Below are 13,390 nucleotides of genomic sequence, written 5' to 3'. Positions count from 1 at the left end.
CATTGAACTTCAGGAAAGATTTTGCAATGTGTTTTTTGATGTTGAATATAACACTAGTCTTCTTGAATTTGTCAATCTCAGCCATATAAACCACTTGATTATCTAATTAAAATGGCTACAACTTAATGTCCAATAATACATATACTGTAAGCATTTGAACATTTCATTTTGCTTTTGACAACTTAAAATTATTCTTGATAATACTTCATAAATTTCATCTTCTAATTATTTTCACTCATTTTTTTCATTTTCATTGATGCCATGTCACCCACTGAAGGTCCCCAAAGCGTTATTCCATTCACATCATTGCTGTTGACTGTACTTTGAGAAGTTAGTACTTCTAAAATGTTATTCTGGTGCCAGTAAACCTGAGGGGCTCATGTTCTAGAAGTAAATTACCAGTTCCTGCTCCTGGGCATCATGGTTGATCCTGCTTGAATTTGAAATACTGGGTGGCATTGCTTCCAACATCACAGCAACATGCAAGACACCACAGGACACTGGAAATTGAGTTTTGTAAGCTAGAGTGTAGGCTCTCCATTAACATAAGGAATATCTTTGTGTACTGTAATAACTTTCATATATACTTATAAAATTTTTTCTCCTAACTAGAACAGTCTCCATTTTTCATATTCCCAACTTTGTCTAGTACTTAGCTGTCTTCCAGTAAAGATTGGTAGAATGAATATCTGACGTCTAGCAACTGAAATTAGCAGTCCTTACTCCCCTATAATCTATGGGTCTCAGTGTCATGCTTGTGTTATGTTCTTTGTATATTTTCTTGGGCATATTTAAGCAACTACCAAATATCGGTTCATTCATCATTTTCATATTTAACCCGGTTTCTACAGTAACTGTTTTTACAATTTGGATTGTTTACACAATTACATTTGTAATGGTGAGCAAGAAGCATTAAGCACAGTATTTTATTGACATTCATATGAGCGTTGTCACTAAAGATCTACCTTGCATCAATGCATGTTTTTAGGTTCCATTGTAAATCGAGATGATGAAAAGATTCAATGTTCTGTTCTTTTACAGAGATCTAAAACGTTGATGATCATGCGCTGCAGCACTCACAACATAAAAGAAATCTGGACAAAACCAAAAAATGCTATAAATTTAATACATTGGAAAATATTTTTCATCACAAAAATAATTTTCCTCAACAGGAAAATTATGAGATATTTGGCTTACATGAAAAAAATGTAGGATAAGGTTTAATCATTCTTGCATTAAATCTGAAGAATAGCAGCAAAATAAAGAAGTTAGTTGTGCTCAATGGGGATGAGAAACGTTTTCTTGAAATTGAACAAGAGCAATTTTGTACTGGAATGAAGTTCTCAGAGTGTGAAAAATCCAGTGGTATGTAGTCACAATGCATTCAGCATCGGGAATCTGACAAAATTGAGAAACCACACATAGGTGATAAATGTGGGAAAACCTTCCCCAAGGAGTCTATCCTCTGTGAACATCAGTTCATTCATATACTAAATAAGAATTATGAAAGCAGTCAGTGTGGGCAAGAATTCGACAAAGTATTCAAACTCACTGCACATTATCGAACAGCTGATAAAGGAAAAAAAACATATAAATGCTTGGAACGTGGCCAAGCTTTTCATAGAAAATCATACCTCAAGAAATATGAGAAAACGCATGTGGCAGGGATGCCCTGTGTATGCAGTGAATGTGGGAAAGCCTTCAGTACTAACAGTGATCTCATTGCTCATCAGCGAACTCATGCTGGAGAGAAATCCTATGAATGTGGCAAAGGCTTTATTCAGATAGCACATCTCAAAACTCATCTACGAACTCATAATGGAGAAACCCCTTATGTATGTGATGAGTGTGGTAAAGCTTTCAGCCAGAAGCGATACCTTAGAGCACATCAGATGTGTCACACAGGAAAGAAACCCCATGTATGTGGTGAATGTGGAAAAGCCTTTACCTGGAAGAAGGGCCTCACTGTTCATCAGCGAACTCATACTGGAGAGAAACCCCATGTATGTGGTGAATGTGGAAAAGCCTTTATCCAGACATCACATCTCAAAACTCATCTACGCATTCATTCTGATTAAAAACCTTATATATATGGTGATGGTGGTAAATCTTTCAGCCAGAAACTGTGCCTTACAATACATCAGATTTTTCACACATGAAGACCTTTAAATGTGGAATATCTATCAAGTATAATTCAACATGAGAAAATTCTTAATGAGAAAACCTTTCAATGGGGCAAGTGTAACAAATCTTCCAAAACAAAGAGGTACTAGGGCTTGGTCTGGGCTGATTGCAGGACCAGATAATTGTAACTTACCATGTGACTACACATTCTCTGAATGGCTGTCACTTTACTGACATGGCCCACTGTTGTGGGGAGAGGGTCTTCCAAAGTTCTGCACAGTGCATGGGCACCTCGTTGCTCTTCAGGCTTTCAGTACCCAAACGAGAGCTGAATTTGGTGTTTCTGGATCACAGCTATGCCAAGCAGTAGAGTGCCCTCCCAGGTGCCAGTAGTGTCCACTCCATCTGCATGGCCTTTGTTACCACCCAGACACAGCACAATAGTATCATAAAATAAGACTGGGGAAAATAGAAAATGTATGGGAACAATTAGTTCAGAGGATGAATGGACTACAGCAAACCTCAGTCTCCACGACCCTGAGACCAGAAGAACTAAGTGGTACCCAGCTACCGCTGTTAATTACTCTGAACAGGATCTCAAAAGAGGGTCCTTGTTAGACTGGGAGAACAAAGTGGAACAAAACTCAGTATCATAAAACAGACCAGACTTACTGGTCTGATGGAAAGTAGTGGAATACCAAGACTATAGCCCTTCACTCCTAGAACTGTCCTCACTCCTCTGACTGAGGTTTAAACCCAACAATGTACATACAGGCTTGGAGGGGAAGAGTAACATTCAAGAGGTATACACTCCTTTAAAAAAAATCAATCATTCCAAATAAAAAGGACAGCATTTGCTTATGGATAAAAAATCTTAAAAGCAAGACAGAACAGAAAAGAAGGATGAATAATGATGGTAAAACACAGGGAGGGCGAAAGTGGGGAGCGTGCTGGTACATCTTGGGGATTGCAATCTACATAGGAAGTTTTGAATGGAAAACCAATTTACTCTCTAAAGTTTTTTTAAAAAATTAAGAGTTCATGTCTCATCAATTATTTCTTGTAGGATAGTCCCATGTAGCTGTAGTGAGTGTGGGTAAACTTTTACCAGTGTTCTTGACATAAACACACGACAGTGAAAAGGCTTAAGTTCAGTCAAGATGGGAAAACTCTCCACAGGGAATCACTTGATATCACATAACACTGATCCCATGCAGGAGGAAAGCTCTGGCAATATAGTGACTGCAAATTTTTTGGCCTCATCTGCCAGTAAACTACATTAGGATTCTAACTGACATAGTTCTGGTTTGGGATTTGTATAGCAGACACCTCATGAATACATGAAACGTTACCATGCATATGCTTTTGGTGACTGGCAGTGCCTCCAGTATCCAATTACATTTTATTTTATGTTCCAGAAAGCCCATAGGATAAACTGTGATATAATAATTGGACAAAAGGGCTGAATAAAATGTCTGCCACATTGTTTGAATACAATGTAAATCCTGCAGGAAACCACATGAGTACAGAGACTGGGAAAGCTGATGGACTCATCCTGTGTGCATATGTACCAAGTCCAATGTCTGATTTTACATTTGATCTCTCTTGACCCATGTTAATTCCGTTAATTGGAGAGATACTGTACTATTGAACAAGAATGTAAATGGCCTTGTTGTCATGCAGAATTCTTTGGAAAGTGGATGTTTGCAGATGCAGTTAAGGTAAAATATAAACCTTTATCCTTTGATATCCTTTTTGACTCATTTAAAATATGTAGTGTTTAATATTCCTTTTTGATGGACCTTTATCTTTTTTCCGTTGTTGTTTTTAAAAATATATTCCTCGGTATAAGACTTCCATGATGTCTACTAGTGGTATTGCTGGATTATATGGGATTTCAAGTACTGGTTGTTTTAAGTAGTGAGATGGTTTTTCACAGTGGCTGCATGGTACTTGTGTGTGTCTGTATGTATTTATAAGTCCACCAGCAGTATATATGACTCCCAATCCTTCCATATCCGCCAGCATTTGTCGTTTTGCTTCTTTGGTTTTGGCTGGAATTAGGTGTTAAGTGCTCTCATTGTGGTTTGAATTTGCATCTCACTGAAGGCTAGTGATCATGGGCATTTTTTTTACATCTGTTAATCATTTGTCCTTCATTTTTAGTGAACTGTGTTCATATCTTTTCACATTACTTGATTGGGTCTCTTGTTATTTTCTTTTTGAGATGTTGTAAAAATCTGTATATTTTCTTAATCAGCCCTTTGTCTGATGTGTCTTTGGTTAAAAATAAATAAACATTTTCCTAATCCGTGGGCTCCCATTTCACTCTTCTAATGCTGTCTTTGGATGCGCATAAGTGGTGTGATTTATTTATGTCTAAATTGGGAGACTATTCTAGCCAGTGAGCTCTGGGAAGATCCATGTGTCTCCGAAAGCCAGTTTGGCAGTCGAGGGGCTGAGGGTATTACGTTTCTTTCAGTGGGTAAGCAGGGAGAGGCTGAGGACTTGACTCTCCTTTTACAAAGGCTAAGGCAAGTTAATTTTTCCTAGCTTTTGGAGGGGAAAAGCTAAAAATGGGTTGGTCTTTTTTATGCTGGTTGGTGCCTCTTCCAGGGACTGAACTTGGACATTGTGAGGGGCCTCACTATGGGTGTGTAGAGGAGACAAACCCTGGTCTTTTGATTCTCCAGGAGTCAATGGGGCACTTCCTTCCTGCAGGGTTTAACATAAGGCTGGGGAAGGTCAGACTCCTTGGGAAGAGTAGGGTAAACTACCTTAGGGACAGGATCCTGGGCTAGCTGCTGCACTACCCTTAGTTGCCAACAAAGGTCCTGTGTGGGAATTTGCTAAAATCACATGGAGATCTTTCTGCTTGGCACATTTTAAAAAATCATTCCAGGATTCCATACATACATCAATTATATAAAGCATATCTGTACATTCTTTGCCCTCATCATTTTCAAAGCATTTGCCCTCCACTTAAGCCCTTTGTATCGAGTCCTCTTTTTCTCCCTCCTCCCTCATGAGCCCTTGATAATTTATCAATTATTATTTTGTCATATCTTGCCCTGTCCGGCATCTCCCTTCACCTCCTTCTCTGTTGTCCATCCCCCAGGGAAGACGTCACATGTAGATTCTTGTATTTGGTTCCCTCTTTCCAACCCACTCACCCTCTACCCTCCCCTTATTGCCCCTCACACCCCTAGTCCTGAAGGTATCATCCACCCTGGATTCCCAGTGCCTTCAGCTCCTATCTGCACCAGTGTACCTACTCTGCTCTATCCAGATTTGCAAGGTAAAATTCGGATCATGGTAGTTGGGGGGGGCGGGGAGGAAGCATTTAGGAACTAGAGGAATGCTGTATTCTTCATCTGTGCTACATCGCACCCTGACTGACTCATCTCCTCCAGTATACCCTTCTGTGAGGGCATCTCCAGTGGCTGACGAATGGGCTTTGGGTCTCCGCTCTGCACGTCCCCCTTCATTCACTATGGTAACATTTGTTTTGATGATACCTTATACCTGATCCCTTCAATACCTTGTGATCGCACAGGCTGGTGTGCTTCTTTCATGTGGGCTTTGTTGCTTCTGAGCTAGATGGCTACTTGTTCACCTTCAAGCCGACCCCAGACACTATCTCTTTTGATAGCCGGGCACCATCAGATTTCTTCGCCTCATTCGCTTATGTACCCGTTTGTCCATGACGATCGTATCATGGAGGTGTGCAGCCAATGATATGATTTTTTTGTTCTTTGATGCCTCATATCTGTTCCCTTTGGAACCACGTGATCACACTGGCTGGTATGTTCTTCCATGTGGGCTTTGTTACTTCTGAGCTAGATGGCCGCTTGTTTATCTTCAAGTCTTTAAGACCCCAGATGTTATCTCTTTTGATCGCCAGGCACCATCAGCTTTCTTCACCACATTTGCTTGTTCACCTGCTTTAGCTTCAGCGGTTGTGTAGGGAGGGTGAGCATCATAGAATGCCAATTTAATAGAAGAAAGTATTCATGCATTGAGGGAGTGCTTGAGTAGAGGCCCAAGGTCCTTCTGCCACCTTAATACTAAACCTATAAATATAGGCACATAGATTTATTTCCCCATCCTCATGTATATATTTGCATATGTACATGTCTTTGTCTCATCCTCTATAAATGCCCTTTGCCTCCTAGCTCTTTCCTCTATTTCCCTTGACTTTCCTCCTGCCCCACTAGCATGCTCCATACCCACCTGGGTTACAGCTATACCTCTTCGTTACCTTACCCTTGATCACTCCCTACCAGGCCTGCCACTCCCACCTCACCACCAATTTGGATCCCTTGTTGTTCTCTTGTCCCTTGGTTTGTTAACACCACTTCCTTACCCCCCACCATCCCCTATCCCCAGTCCCCCCGGAACTGTCGGCTCCGTTGTTTTTCCTCCAGATAGTTCAGCCTATCTTATTTAGACAGACCTGTAGAGATAATAACATGCACAGAAACAAGACAGAGGAAAACAACGCAACTGTATACAACAAAACAACAACAAACCACTGACGATCAAAACAAAAGACATCGAGAAAGAAAAGCTTGTAGTTAGTTCAAGGATCGCTTTTTGCCCAGATCCAGGCTTTTTGTCAGGCATTTTGATCTTCTATCAGCCATTTTCCTTGAGCAGCATTGTTTCTGAGCTCAATATATATATATTAACATTCATATTTTGCCATTTCACACAGGAATAACCAAAGGCTACAACCAAATGTAATAATCAAAACTTTAACCTCATATTTCCAGAAAACGATTCAGTAAACTGCTTTGATATGACTTCTGGCTAACTAAAGTAGAAGCACATCCACTCTCCATCTTTATGATTTGTTTCTCCAGTATCCCACTCCTGAAACCATAATGACTTAGTCTAGGTAGACTATAGAAGCGAATCCACAGAAACTCATATGTGTATAAGAGAATTTTATGTAAAGGTTAAGTGTACATTAAGAAAACATCCCAACCCAGTGCTGTCCAAGCCCATAAGTCTGACATTAGCCCATATGTCCAACACCGATCTACAAAGTTCTCCTTAATCTCACAAAATACACCTAATGACACCGAATGTGGGAAGAAAGCCAAATCAGTGAGTATGTAAGCATCTCAGCACTGGGAGGGGTCTCCATGAGGCTTCTCCAGCATGAAAACTGCATCAGGGTAGGTCCATGTGGCTTCTCAGGGATATCTCAGGAAGTGAGCCTTGCCAGCTGAGGCAGAGAACTAGGTATGGCAGCTGCACATTTGTCCAGTCATCAGAGAACAAGGGACAAGATGGGCTAGGATCACCAAGCCATTTATCTCTCTGCCCTTCAATTAAAGTACCCTTTAATCCCACTTGTGTTTATAGGCATGTTGGAACAATAAACCTTAACTATCACACCTCCTATAGCAGTGTTTTTCAACCTTCCTAATGCCTCGATCCTTTAATACAGTTCCTCATATTGTGGTGATCCCCAACCATAAAGTCATTTTTGTTGCTACTTCATAACTAACTTAGCTATTGTTATTAATTGGGTGGCCCCTGCAAGGGGGTCATTCGACCCCCAAAAGGGGTCATGACCCACTGGTTGAGAACAGCTGTCTTACAGGGTTGTCTTGCTGGAGAATTGAATGAGTAGCTGAGAATCTGAGTTTTCTTGAAAACCAAAGGGACACTTCTCCTATTTTCTATAAAACTGCTCTGACTAGCAATAGACAAGATGGCAGTAAATTTGTGCTAAGTGCAGAGGCCAGATAGATAAATATTCAAAATATCAAAAGCATATGGCATGAGATTCCGTTTGATAAAGCTATTTCTGGAAGGGTATTGCTCACACCTCCTTCCCTTTCACATTTTTCTGTTACTTTAAACCACTTGGGTTGGTAATGTGTAATGCCTGAGGCTGGGTATCAACTTCTCTAGGCCAGGATTCTCAGAGAGTTAGCAATTATGATAACAGCAGCCCGGGTGACTATGCTTGATATAATGCCATCACTTCAATGAAGAGATTTTCTGACAGCAGCCAAAGAGTTGGAGGTGTTATCCTGGTGGGTGTGGTTTTCCCCAGTAGATTGGTAAGTGAATCCTCTCTGTTAGCTGTGTAGCTTTTGGCCATGTCCAGGACCTCACCAGATGGGTGGATCGCCAGACATGAGACAGCATCTTGCCATATTTCCTATTTAGCTTGGATTCATCCATCTGCACAACCCAAGAGGAAGCAGCCTGCCACCTGATCCACCCATTTTGGGTTCATGAGGCACTGGACTTACTTGAATCAAGACAAGGGTCCAGACTGATATCTGAGCCTCTCTGGCCTCTACAACTGTGAATTGAAAAGGTGAGTACTGTGAATAGAATTCTTCCTATTTGTGAGACTCTGTAGGCATGGCGGGACAGGAGAAAACAGGGCTTTGTTTTGGGGTAGAGGCTCAGAAACTCACATGGGGCCATTTATCTTTTCTATAGGGTTTTTATGAGTAAGCATTGACTCAATAGAGTGAATAAGGATGTTGAGGGCAAGATTATGGAGGGCCGCAGTAACCAGCTTGGCTCTCTCTGAGGTCTCAGAAGACACAACTTACCATTCACAGGTCAGGATTCCTTTTGGAGCAGATTCATCAGAATGAGTTCAGGGACCCAGTATTTTGGAATTTGCCATCCTGTGTTTGTTGAAAAATGAGGCTTTACCCATGGCCTCTCTGGAATGGCTGACCATAGAACTTTCCCACCATTGTTCATAGCAGCTGTTGCCCAGAGATATAGGGAGACAGTGGAAGTCACGGTGGAGTCCTGGCCCTTCATCTCGCTGCCCCTGGTTGTTCTAGTGACATTCTCACAGGCCACCTTTTGCTTGTGAGAGGCAATTGTCTTCGTATTCTCAGTTTAAGAGTGTTTAGATAACATTTGACATTCAGTTGCTTTTAATTTATGTTTGTCAGAGAAGAACCATGCCTCATAGTGTTTTCAAAGGTTGATTTTTCAAAATAACTCACCAGACCTATCTTTTAAATTTTCTCTGAGGAGAAATGCACCAACTTCTCAGTTAGCTGTTAAATATGGTAACTATTTGAATAATTAGGGGCTCCAAGTTTAAAGAATTACTATGAATTTCAAATTTATTTCAAGAAGGAAAATGACACATTGTGATGCTTTAATTTGAAGGGGGTGTTAACTTTTTCTAACAAAGTTGTTCCATTTAAGATTTTTGTGTTTGCATTTATATTTGTTTGATTGTCTAGTAAAATTCTCCAAGGTTTTAGGAAAAAGACGTTGCATTCAGTTTGCTCTTACTAATGTTTCTGAGATGCTTGTTAGGTGTGGCATAAGAGTGGATCAATTAGAAGGTGGGTGGAGATAACATAGGCTTAAATAAGACACTGTGATAGAATTTTCACATTAGAATCTGGGTAGGTGTAACCCAATAAGAATTGTGTTAGGAAATTTGAATTAATGTGGTGAGAATATTTCATTTAGAAGCATAATTCATATATTGAATTCTATTTATGGATCCTAAAATGCCTATCTCTGACACAGTGCTTTATGCATTTCTTGTTAAGAGCCATGGACTTTGTCCTGACTCATCCTTATCCTCAGTTCTGACTCACAGTCAGCCTTTGTTAAAGTGGAGACAATACTGTCCAATCCATTGTCGCTCATAGGATCCTAAAGGATAGTATCTTATGGCTTTCAAAACTGTCTTTCTGTAAGCAAACAGCCTCATCTCCCTTCATTACAGTAGCTGATGTGTTTAGCCCACTCATTTGGCTGTTTTTGACTTAACCCACTAAGACAGCAGATCTCCTTTCATTAGTCATTAGAGAAATATAAATCAAAATCAGGGATTAGATATCATATTACACCAATTCAAATGGCAATCACGTTTTAAAACGTGATTACAAGTTTTGAAAAGGATGACTTAATAGTGGGACCCTTATCCATTACTGATAGATTATAATAGGAAAATGCATGATATGGATAAGTAGAGGCTGTGGTGTTAAGAGCATTTGAGCAGCCCTGTGAGATGGAACTAGTGGTAACTGCTTGAGAAAGGAGCAAATGAAAGTCTCAGAAAAGAAACTAATTGACAGGAACAATAGTCAATAAAAAAAATAAAAAGATGAGGAAAACTGATGATGCTGAATATCACTACAAAACACCCTGATAAGATCAGTATGGATCAGGATGGGAGAGAAAAATGTATAGCAGAAATCAATTTCTTTACCACTTTCAGAATTATTTCACCTCTCTTTAAAGTTGGAGGACACTGATATGGTTTTCTCAAATTCTCTTTCGAATTTGAACAGAAATTGCCCCCTGGAATCAACTTTTGTTGAAAAACAAACAAAGATGGCACAAAAATAAAGAATATTACTATTTAGTACAGGACTCCATTTAAAATCTAAAATGATATGTACACACATGGGTACAGAAAGCAAGTGATTATTATAAGGAAAAGATGAGAAGAGCAAGTGGAGATTAGCAAGAAACAATAACAACATGGTAATAATTTATATAATTAGTGTCCCTAAATATGTGTGAGAAAAATGTCAAATAAGAATCTAATTTGCTGAGTTAACATCAAAAACACACTAAAATTTTATCTTTATAAAGAACTACAGAGAGGAGAGTAAGACTGGGAAGTGGGGCAGGTGGAGGGAGAATTGGGGTGGGGAGAAACTGAGTTGATGTCACAGGGGGAACAGGGCACTAACCCACCCAAGGGGAAAGTATTGGTTGTGTCCCCAAAGAACTGGAATGTGCATATAGATCCCGCCATGACACGCCAAACCAGGAGGGCAACGTAACACGTGGAAGAATCCACAAAAAGACTGGACCATACACCCGGCCCTAACCAGAATCAGCCCGACCCCCACCATGGATGGGAGTGCCACAGAAAATGAAAACAGACCGTCTGGTGAGGGAAAGGAACTGACCTACCATACCCAGAAGGAAGCTGAAGTAAATGAAGGAGGTGGAAGGGGTGGAGCACACCTGGGCCCACCAAGCTCAGAGGATGATAGCCCAGCTAGAGTGCCCAATGCACAGAGAGGACCATGTGGTCTGCCCCACTGCGAGATGTGACATGCTGCACTGACCCATGCCTCAACATAGGACAGCACCGGAGACATTATGGGATGTGTGACTGAGTTTGCCCCACCACACTGAGGCAAAACACTGGAGCATGTAGTTGAGTGTCGGGGAAAGCAGAGCAAGGAGGCCCCGGGGGAGTGTAAAGGATGGACTTTGGGGCCAGGACTTGACACCCTATCAGACTCATCCAGAAAACACTCCTAAAGGTCAGCAAACAGACCTTGGACTGTTAGCAGGCTTTTATTTCTTTTTTTGGTTTTGTTTTTTGTGGTGTGTTTTTTTTCTCTTTTAAATTTTGTATGTCAGTGACTTTTTTGTTTGTTACTTTGTCAGTGTTGCTGCTGTCATTGCCATGTTCTTATGTGTGACTTTGGTGTTGTCGAAGCCATCCGCAATTTATGCACACATTATTATTTCTGCAGGTCCATCTAGATAAGATAGGCTGGATAAGCAATATGAGAAGAAAATAATGGAACCAATGGTCCTGTAGGGACATGAGAGCATTGGAGGTGGGGGAAGGGAGGAGTTATTGTCCAACCCAGGCACAAGGGAAAAACAAGTGGTTCAAAGCCAGTGGCAGAGAGGGATGAGAGGACTAGTAGGGAGTGACCAGGAACAATGTAAGTGAGAGGAATTACTGAAACCAGAATGAAGGATGAACATGGTATTGGGACAGGAGGAAAGCATAAGGAAATAGAGGAAAGGAGTAGGAGGCAAAGGGCATACTTACAGGCCTAAATACAGACATGTACATATGTAAATATATTTATGATTATGGGGGAAATAGACCTATTTGCATATAATTATAGCTTTAGTAGTAGGGTAACAGGTGGACATTGGGCCTCCTCATACACATTCCCTTAATACAAGAGCACTTTTCTCAGCTAAACTGTCATTCCGTGATACCCACCTTCCCTACATGATCACTAAAGACAAACGTGTGCATAAGCAAACATGGTGAAGAAAGCTGATGGTGCCTAGCTATCAAAAGATATAGTGTGGGCTCTTAAAGACATGAAGGCAAACAAGCACAGAAGCAACAAAGCCCACAGATAAGAAACACACAAGCCTGTGTGATCGCGAGGTATTGAAGGGATCAGGTAGCAGACACCAAAAAACAAAAACCATCATTGTATGATCACCTTCCCCATATAAACGTTGAAGTCAAATGTGTGCATAAGTAAGTGTGGTGAAGAAGGCTGATGGTGCCCAAGTATCGAGAGATATAGCATCTGGGGTCTTAAAGGCTTGAAAGTAAACAAGTGGCCATCTAGCCCAGAAGCAACAAAGCCCACATAGAAGCAGCACACCAGCATGTGTGATCATGAAGAATCATAGGGACCAGGTATCAAGCACCAAAGGTGAGGGGGCGGGATTCATATCATCATGAATGAGGGGAGCGTGTGATGGGGACCCAATGCCCATTTGTAGACAACTGGACATCCCTTGCAGAAGGGTAGTGGGGAGGAGATTAGTTACTCAGTGTTCAGTGTAGCAATAATGAAACACAACCTTTCTCTAGTTCTTAAACGCTTCCTCCCCTCCAACTATCATGTTCCCAATTCTGCCTTGTAAGCCTGGTTAGACCAGAGGATATACAGTGGTGCAGATGGGAACTGGAAACACAGGGAAACCAGGAGAGATGAACCCCTCAGGACCAGTGGTGAAAATGTCAATTCCAGGAGGGAAGGGGCAGTAGAAAGGGGAAACCTATCACAAGGATCTACATATAACCTTCTCCCTGGGGGATGGGCAACAAAAAAGTAGGTGAAGGGAGACACTGGGCAGTGTAAGATAAGATACAATAATAATTTATAAATTATCAAGGGTTCATGAGGGAGGCAGGGGAGGGATATGAGGAACTGATTCCAGGGGCCCAAGTGGAAAACGAGTTTGAGAATGATGAGAGCAAGGAATGTATAAGTGTGTTTTACTCAATTGATGTATGTGCAGATTGTGATTAGTTGTATGAGCCCCAATAAAATGATTTAAAAAAATACTACAGAGAGAAGATTGAGACAGTCTTCAGGAAATGACATGAAAATCCCAAGCAAACAAGAGCAGGATATTGTTTGGAAACAAAGTTAGAAATTATTACATATGAGAATGCCACTAATGAGGAATGATTTCTTTCGATCTAATCCAGTACAAAAGACATCCTATGTATCTA

This window comes from Tenrec ecaudatus, chromosome 3, assembly GCF_050624435.1.
Source record: "Tenrec ecaudatus isolate mTenEca1 chromosome 3, mTenEca1.hap1, whole genome shotgun sequence".
Taxonomy (NCBI): domain Eukaryota; kingdom Metazoa; phylum Chordata; class Mammalia; order Afrosoricida; family Tenrecidae; genus Tenrec; species Tenrec ecaudatus.
This window is presented reverse-complemented; position numbering follows the sequence as displayed.